This window comes from Pteronotus mesoamericanus, unplaced genomic scaffold (assembly GCF_021234165.1).
Source record: "Pteronotus mesoamericanus isolate MK-2021 breed Mesoamerican mustached bat unplaced genomic scaffold, CSHL_Meso_final contig_177, whole genome shotgun sequence".
Taxonomy (NCBI): Eukaryota; Metazoa; Chordata; class Mammalia; order Chiroptera; family Mormoopidae; genus Pteronotus; species Pteronotus mesoamericanus.
The window spans coordinates 7,032,904-7,041,943 of NW_026555073.1; the positions used below are offsets into that span (position 1 = coordinate 7,032,904).

General features: G+C 40.9%; 1 pseudogene; it reads right to left on the reverse strand.

Annotated features, from left to right (window-relative positions):
- Positions 1-434: 434 nt before the first annotated feature.
- On the reverse strand, positions 435-1,345 carry LOC129065351 (dynactin subunit 6-like; annotated as a pseudogene).
- Between the last annotated feature and the right edge of the window lie 7,695 nt (positions 1,346-9,040).

Here is a 9,040-nt window from a genome sequence, read left to right on the forward strand (position 1 = left end):
CCCACTTTTAATTGGATTGTTTGTCTTCTTGGTGTTAAGTTGTATGAATTGCCTATATATTTTGGATATCAACCCCTTCTTGGATGTATCATTGGCAATTATCTTCAATTCAGTAGATTGTCTTTTAATTTTGTTGATGGTTTCCTCTGATGTGCAAAACTTTTTTAGTTTGAAAAGGTTTTAATAAAAATAAAAAAATAATCACATTTATTTTTTTAATTTTATTTCCCTTGCCTAAGGAGACATAGCCAAAAAAATATTACCAAGAGCTATGGCAAGAGTTCACTGCTTATGTTTCTTCTAAGAGTTTTGCGGTTTCAGGTCTTATATTTAAGTTTCTAATACATTTTGAGTTTGTTCTTGTATATGGTGTGAGAAAGTGATCCAATTTCATTCTTTTTTAAGAAATTTATTGTTTTTTTTTTTTTTTTTTTTTTTTTTTTCTGTCATCAACATTTTTATTTAGTTCAGTATATGGCAGAATATAATACATAACAATATGCCCTTTCTTATCACAGGTAGTCTTTTGTGTAACTAAAATTTGTAGCCAATATTTTACGTAACAAAAGAAAACTAAATCTGTAAATTATCAGAAAAGAAACAAGGATATGGGAAAATAATACATTTTATATAAATTATAGAGGACAGTTAACGATGAAAATCCATCACTTCCCTTTCTATTTCAGTTTTACAAAATAAAGTCAACTTGTATTATGCTATGACCTGCTAAGAGGGCATAAACTTGGTGGTCCTTTCAAAAGACAGTGGTCATGGGCAACATGTTATCTTGATGTCATAGCTTGTTCTTAGTTCTTAACTGGAGTTGAGCTTCCTTTCATAGTCTTTTTTAAATGGTGGTAGTTTGGCAAGATTTTCATCAGGAAATCCAGCTGTAGTGTCTGGGGCTGCGGGTCGCTCAGTCCGCACCCGCAAGACAGTCCACACCATAGATCACTGTATTCTCAGGGATGACTTCAAATGTGTTTAGGTTGCAACATGCCCCAATGATGCAACCGCTTGTGATTATCTGCCTACATACGCTTTTGATTCAATAACATTATTATCTCCTATTTTCATCGCTTGGGAATAACAGCCAACTTCAAATACATTATTGGTGCCAATAATCATAGGTTTGGGGTCTGGATCTTCGGTGTCAGGGGTGATATTGTCAGGGTGAGCATTTATGATCAGCGCCTGTTCCTCTATTAGGTTACCTCCACCAATCACGATTGGTCCGGCCTCATTGATTTGCGCTTTGGCGCGGATCCCGCCCGTATTACCCCCCCTTTCTTCCCACAACACCACCCCAAGCGATCTTCACACTCTCCTGTGTCTTCTCCGCCATGGTTTTGCCCGGGAAGAAGAAATTTATTGTTGTTCAGCTACAGTTGTCCCGCCTTTGTCCCCATTACTCGCCTCTACCACATTCCTCCCACTCCTGCAGTCAATCCCCATCCCATTGTCCATGCCCACGAGTCCTCTATTCATGTTCCTTTGCTTGGACCTTCCCCTTCTTTCCCCCAATATCCCTCCCTCTCCTCCCCTCTGGTCACTGTCAGTTTCTTCTTTATTTCCAGTTTCATTATTTTGAATGTGTCTGTCCAGTTTTCCTATTACTATTTATTAAAGAGATAATCTTTTCCTCATTTTATATTCTTAACTCATTTGTCGTAGATTAATTGATCATATAGGAATGGGTTTGTATTTCGAGTCTCTATTCTCTTTCATTGATCTATGTGTCTGTTTTTATGCCTAGTACCATACTGTTTTGATAACTATAGGCTTGTAGTATAGTTTTATATCAGGTAGCATGATACATGTAACTTTGTTCTTCTTTCTCAAGATTGCTGTGACTATTCAGGGTCTTTTTTGGTTCCATATAAATTTTAAGATTATTTGTTCTACTTCTGTGAAAAATGTCATTGGTGTTTTAATGGAGATTTTATTGAATCTGTAGACTGGTTTGGGTAGTATTTTCATGATTTCAATTCTTACTGACCAAAAGCATATGCTTCCATTTATTTGCATCTTCTCCACTTTAGTTCTTTAATGTCTTATAATTTTCTGAATACAGGTCTTTTACTTCCTTGGTTAAATTCCTGGGTACTTTTTGGTGCAAAGTTAAAAGGGATTTTTAAAAATTTCTCTTTCTGATAGTTTGGTATTGGCGTATAATAAAGCACTGGATGTCTGAATATTAATTTTGTATCCTGCTGCTTTACTGAATTCATTGGTTAGTTCTGGAAGTTTTTGGTGGAATCTTTAGGTTTCTCTCATTGAGAACAAATACATTTTTAAATTAAATTTTATTTAGCCTCCACATGTTTGAATGTTTTTCAGGGGTTTTTTTTTTGTTTGTTTTTTGTTTTTTGGTTTTTTTTTGCAGTTGATTTCTAGTTTCATACCATTGTGGTCACAGAATGTGTTTTATATGATTTCAATTTTCTTGAATTTATTAAGACTTATTTTGTGTCCTAACATATGGTCTATTTTTGAGAATGTTCCATGTACACTTGAGAAGATGTATATTTTGCTTGGCGATGAAATGCTCTGTAAATATCAATTAAATCCATCTTATCCATTGTGTCATTTGAGGTAACCATTGCCTTGTTTATTTTTTGTCTGGAAGATCCATCCATTGATGTTAGTGGGTGTTAAAATCCTCAGCCGTGACTGTATTACTGTTGATCTCTCTCTTAATATCCATTAAGATTTTCTCTATATATTTAGTTGTTTTTCTGTTGGTTACAAGGGTTATATCTTCTTGTTGGATTGAACTCTTTAGTATTATGTAGTGACCTTTTTTGTCTCTTGTTATGGCCTTTGTTGTTAAGTCTGTTTTGTCTGATAAAAGTACTGCTACCCCAGCTTTTATTTTATTGGCATGGAATATTTTTTTCCCATCCCTTCACTTTCAGTCTGTATCTTTTGTTCTGAAGTGAGTGTCTTGTAGACAGTGTATATATGGGGGATGTTTTCTTACCCATTCAGCAACCCTGTGTCTTTGAATGGAGCATTTAATCTGTTTACATTTAAGGTTGTTACTTATAGGTATTTATTTATTGCCATTTCATTCTTTATGCCTTTGTTCCTTTCTCTCCCTATTTCTTTTTTTATCCTCTTTTTATTAAAGCATGCCCTTTAACATTTTTGCAGTACTGGTTTACTGGTAATGAACTCATTTAGCCTTCTTTTTTGTGTGGGGAGTTCTTTATTTCACCTTCAGTTTTAGATGATAGCTTTGCTGGGTAGAGTAGTTTTGGTTGTAGGTCCTTGCTTTTCATCATTTGAATATTTCATGCTGCTCTCTTCTGGCCTGAAGTGTTTCGGTTGCGAAATCAGCTGACAGACTTATTATAGGAGCTCCCTTGTAGGTAACTAACTGCCTCTCTCTTGCTGCCTTTAAGATTATTTCTTTGTTTCTACTCTTTGCCATTTTAATTATGATGTGTCTTCATGAGGGCTTCTTTGGGTTCATTTTGATTGGGACCCTTTCTGTTTCCTGAACTTGTGTGCTTTTTCCTTCAGCAGGTTAGGGAAGTTTTCAGCCATTATTTTTTAAACAGCTTCTCTCTCCATTGCTCACTCTTTTCTCCATCTGGTATCCCTATGATATGTGTGTTTTTACGCTTGCTATTGTAGCAGAGGTCCCTTAAATTTTCCTTTTTCAAAAAAATTCTTTTTTTTTCTTTTTATGCTCTGCTTGGGTGCTGTTATCTTGTCCTCTAAATCACTGATTTGATCCTCTGTTTCATCTAATCTGCTGTTGATTTCTTCCAGTGCATTCTTCATTTCAGGTATTGTATTCTTCATTTCTGACTGGTTCTTTTTATGGTTTTTTATGTCCTTTTTAATGCTTACTATCTCTTTGTTTAAGTTCTCACTGAGATCCTTCATTATTCCCCTGAGTTCCTTGGGAATCCTTATTAACCTTGTGTTAAATTTTGCGTCTGGTGTTTTGGTTGCCTCCATTTCATTTAATTCTTTTATGGGGATTTCTCTTGTTATTTTACTTGGGGCATATTTCTTTGTCTCCCCATTTGTTCTCTGTATATTAGGTACATGTGCTGTGACTCCCAAACCTGTTATGATGGCTTTATGATGAAGATATCTTTTTTGACTTAGTGGCAAAATCTCCCAGATCACCTGAAATTGGTGCTCCTGTAATGTTTCTAGTGGGTTATGTGCACCTTCCTGTTGTAGTTGAGTCTTGAATGCTGTCGGCCCTTTTGTTAGTGGAGTTAAACCTTCAGGCTCACTGACTATAAGGAAAAACCTGATCACTGTGTATGAGTCCTTTTAAGGGGCTGCCCTATGAGGCAGAGTTCTTTCCAGCATGGTCTGGTACCTGCCAGGATCTTTCTTTGGCTGTGCTGCTTCTGTGTTTAGTTGGTTTGAGCTTTGGTGTGGTCTGAAGCCCACCACTGGTTGTGTTGGTTTTGGGTGTACTTGGGTGGGGTTCAGATAAATGTCGGTATCAGATATTGCGTTCAACTAGCCTTGAGATACCTGTTTGGAGATAATCATGCTATGCGCTGTTTGTGGCTGCATCTACTGGGCCTGGGTTTTCATTGGAGGGGCCAATCTGTGTACAAGTGTCAGCTTTTTCCAGCTTAGAGCTAGCGCAAATCTGTAAAGTGTCTATGGTTCCCTGATGTCTGCTTCCACATGTCAGCTACTGTGCCTCCTGCTTAGGTTGCCAGGTCTTCCTCTGGAGCCTTCCAAAGAAAGACTATAGAGTGGGCTTAGGCTGGCCACGACCCGCAGACCCTTCCACAGGTGGCAGTCAGTAGTAGTAAGTGGGGTCAGGAGGATATGGGTAGTGTGTCCCCCACTTAGAAGCATTGTGATTAGGCACTCAAGGAGGAGAAAGTGGCCCCAACTCCAGAGACAAACCACTTATACTGTGCCAGAGTCTTCCTCCAGGAAGAGTGTGCTGCAGATTCAGGTTGGGTGCAGCCAGTCCTATCCTCTGCAGAAGCAAGCTCAGCAGGGCAGAGCCAGTAGGACTTTGGAGGACAGCAAAAGAGTCCCCTCTTATGGGTATTGTCAACCAAGCTGCAGGAGGGTGCAAAGCAGTTTGTATTGGTCTAGACAATAGCCTCTGATGGAGATACACGTGGAATGTCCCAGCTCTGAGCAGCCTTTTCTTCCCCCTGAGGAACGTAGTTCAGCAAGGCAGGGTATCTGGGACTTTGAAGGGTAGGTTGAAACAGCCTTCTGTTGAGGGAGGTGCCAACAATCCTAAGGGGGGGGGTGCACTTCTTTTTCTTCCGGAGATAGTGGAGCTGAGCTTGCAGGAAAGCCAGAAGTGGCCCCCTTGTGATATAGCCACACACCCAGGGCCTGTCTGTCTGATTTCCAGAGAAAAGCATCCCTAGAACACAGCACTACGAAAGTCCTAGATGTGCATGGCACTCTTATTCCCTTGCTGAACTAAACTCAGCAGGGTGGGGCCACAGAGTGGTAGGGCAGGCCAAGAAATTCAACAAGGTGGTGGTGCTGGCTTTGTGCTAAAGCTGGGGAAAAATCGTCCCTTTTCCAAAGCTACACAGTTCAATCATTGTCTGAGTTTCCACCAAGAGCTTATCCAGAAAAAGAGTTCCGCTAAGGTCCCTGCTTGTTGCAGCCAGAAGACACCTCTGCAGAACTCCAGCACAGCAGAGTGATGTCACTACTAGTTGGGGGACTGATGCAGTGCACTCCCCAGGCTGGTGCTGTAACAATGGGAGTGCTTGGCCCTGGGAAGGTGGCATCTGGGTCTCTAGCAGATGCTCTTCTCTCCCAGGTGGACTGAATCCTCACTGATTTTCACCACAAGATGCTATGTGAGCACCTCTTCCCATCTCTTCCTCAGGGTGGGGGATCCCTGCATGGGATTGAGACCCCATGTTCCTGGGGGGACGGAGTTTTGCAGCCCAGATATCATTCTGGCTTTTTAGCTGCCACATGGAGGTGCAGGGGCCGGCACTTTCTGCGCTTCTGCCCTTCTTATCTTTCTCTACGCAGCTTTTTCTGTAAATTCTTGGTTATAATATTTTAGTTCATCTAGCCTTTAGTTGGTTATTCAAGTTGATTTCTCTATAATTTAGCTGTACATCTAATTTGGCACTGGGAGCTTTCACCTACTCTAAAGCCATCTTAGAATAGTTAGAATGTAGTCTTCATTTCTGATTTGTTCTTTTCATGGTTTTCATGTTCTGTTTATGTTTACTATCTCTTCGCTGAAATTTTCACGAGTTCATTTATTCTTTATTTGAGATATATTTCTTTTTCTCTTCATTTGGGCTGCCTCCCTTTGTTTGTTTTTTATCTATTAACTGGACCTGCTATGTTCCCTAGTCTTGGCAGGATGGTTTTATATAGTAGGTTTCCTGTGGGGCCCAGGGACACAGTAGTCTTGGTCACCTGAGCCAGGTGCTCTCGAGTGACACTTGTGTGTGTTGTATGTACCCTCCTGTTGTAGTTGAGCCTTGATTACTGTTGTCACACTAGCGGTGGGGTAGGCTGTCAGGCTGATTAGCTTTGATGACTGGCCTTGACCACAGTGTGCAAACTGCTCTGTGTGGGCTGACCCCACTGAGTGGATTTGCCTCAACCAGGCTCTGGCGCCTGCCAAGACCACCTTTTGGGTGTGTCAGTTTTGGAGCTGATTGGATGGCGCTCTGTTGTGGCCTGAAGCTGGCCATAAGGTGTGTTGGTTCTGGAGCCTCTTAGGAGGGGCTCTGGTGCAGGGAAAGTGTAGCTGCTGCCTGTGCCTGTCCTGGGGCCATCTGGTAGGTGTTTCATCGCTATCCGTGCTTGGTAGCTGCCTGTGCTGGATCCAGATGCATGTGGGAGAGGCCACACTGTGAACTGAGGCCAACTGCTACCAGTGTGGGGGCCTGGGGCCACTCGGCAAGAGGCACAGGGCATGCCAAGGCCAGTCATCTCCTGGCTGGTGCCTGTGGACCTTTGAGCGTGTTTTGGAAAGTCTGTAGTTTGGGCAAAGGCTGGCTGCCTGTGTGGAACAGCCCCTGCAAGTACACCAGTTAGGTGGGGCGTGGTTTCAGGGGGATTCACCAGGATGTTGTGAGCTGTGTTCACCAGGTTAAAGCAGATTCAAATTTCAACACACCTGCACCTGCAGGCTGTGTCGGGGGAGGGCTCAACACAGGAACAATGGTGCCCACCTGTACCTGCAGGCTGTATGAAAAGAGGGCTCACCACACAAAAATGATGGCTGTTTTTTCAGCCTTTGCCCTGAAGCCATACAATTTAGTTTCTCCGCGTATGCCCCTGGCACCTTTTGAATTGCTGTCCTTTTGCTGAATCTTATGGTGAATATTTTGTGAGCCAGCGAGTCCGAGTGCGGGCCCTTTAAGAGAATGTCTGGCTTTCCAGAAGCCCTCCATCTCACCTGGACAGAATCCCCACTGATTTTCACAGCCAGAAGTTATGGAAACTGTTTTTCCCAGCACTGGAGCTTCTGGCCGGGAAGCCCGGTGTGGGGATGGAACCCACTTGCTCCTCAGGGGACACCTCTGCAGCCAAGATATCCCTTCCGATTCTCAACTGCAACACATGGGTGTGGGAGCAGCCCATCTCTACCTCTCTCACCATTCTGTACATGTCTTCTTCTTTCTATCTGTTGGTATCAAAGTTTCACTCAGATGCTCTTCAGATTGTTCTCCAGGGTGATTGTTCTGTAATGTAGTTGTAATTTTGATGTGATCATGGGAGGTGCTTACCTATCATCTTGGCCAGAAATCCCCCAAATTTTAATGTGTCATATTGTCTTATTCATTTGTTGCTATGTATGTTTTGATCTCACCTTTTATTTCTTCTTTGACCTACTTGTTTAGTAGCATGTTGTTTAATCTCCACATAATTGTGTTTTTTTCCACTTCATTTTTGCAGTTGATTTCTAATTTCAAAGCAACGTGGTCAGAAAATGTGCTTGGTAAGATTTCAATCTTCTTAAATTTGTTGAGGCTAGTTTAGTGCCCCAACCTAAGGTCTATTTTTGAGAATGTTCCATGTGCTTTATATCATAATCTGTATTCTGGCATTCTGAGATGAAAAGCTCTGTGAATACCAATGATGTCCATTTGGTCTAATGTGCCATCTAAGGCCAATATTTCCTTATTGATTTTTTTGTTTGGATGATCTATCCATTGCTATCAATGAAGTATTTAGGTTCCCTACTTAATCTTGTTTTTGTCAGTTTCTTCCTTGAGCCTTTTAATAGTTACTTTATATATTTTGGTGCTCCTGGGTTGGGTGCTTATATATTAATATGTGTTATGTCTTTTTGATGTATTATCCTTTTTTTCCATAAAATGTCCTCCTACGTCTCTTGTTACCTTTAAAAAAATTGTTTTAAAGGGTTTTTTTTGTTTAAAGATTTTATTTATTTTTAGAGAGGGGAAGAGAGGGAGAAAAAGAGGGAGAGAAACATCAGTGTGTGGTTGCTTCTTGCACACTCCCCACTGGGGACCTGGCCCACAACCCAGGCATGTATCCTGACTGAGAATCGAACCAGCAACTCTTTGGTTTGCAGGCTGGTGCTCAATCCATTGAGCCACACCAGCCCGGGTCTTGTTACCTTTTCTATCTTGAAACCTATTTTTCCAGACATAAGAACATTTATCCCTGCTATTCACTGTATGTCATTTGCTTGGAGTACCATTTTCTATCTCTTTACTCTGAATCTATGTTTATACTTGGCTCATAAAAACATCTATAGTTGGGTTTTGTTTTTATTTGCTCCATCCTGCTAATCTGTGCCTTTTAATGGGTGACTTCAGTCCATTTACATTTAGAGTGATTATTGATGTATCAGGATTTTCTACAGCCATTTTATCTATTGTTTTCTGGTAGCTCTGTATTTTCATTGTTTCCTTTTTCTTGTGTTTCCATCTTTTATTTTAGTGTGGTGGTATCCTATGGTTTTCTCCGTTTTTTATGTTATGTGTCTCAGTTCTAGATTTTTTTTAATGATTACCATTAAGTTTATGCAAAAGAAATTTTCATATATACATTAGTCATTTTTCTTCTG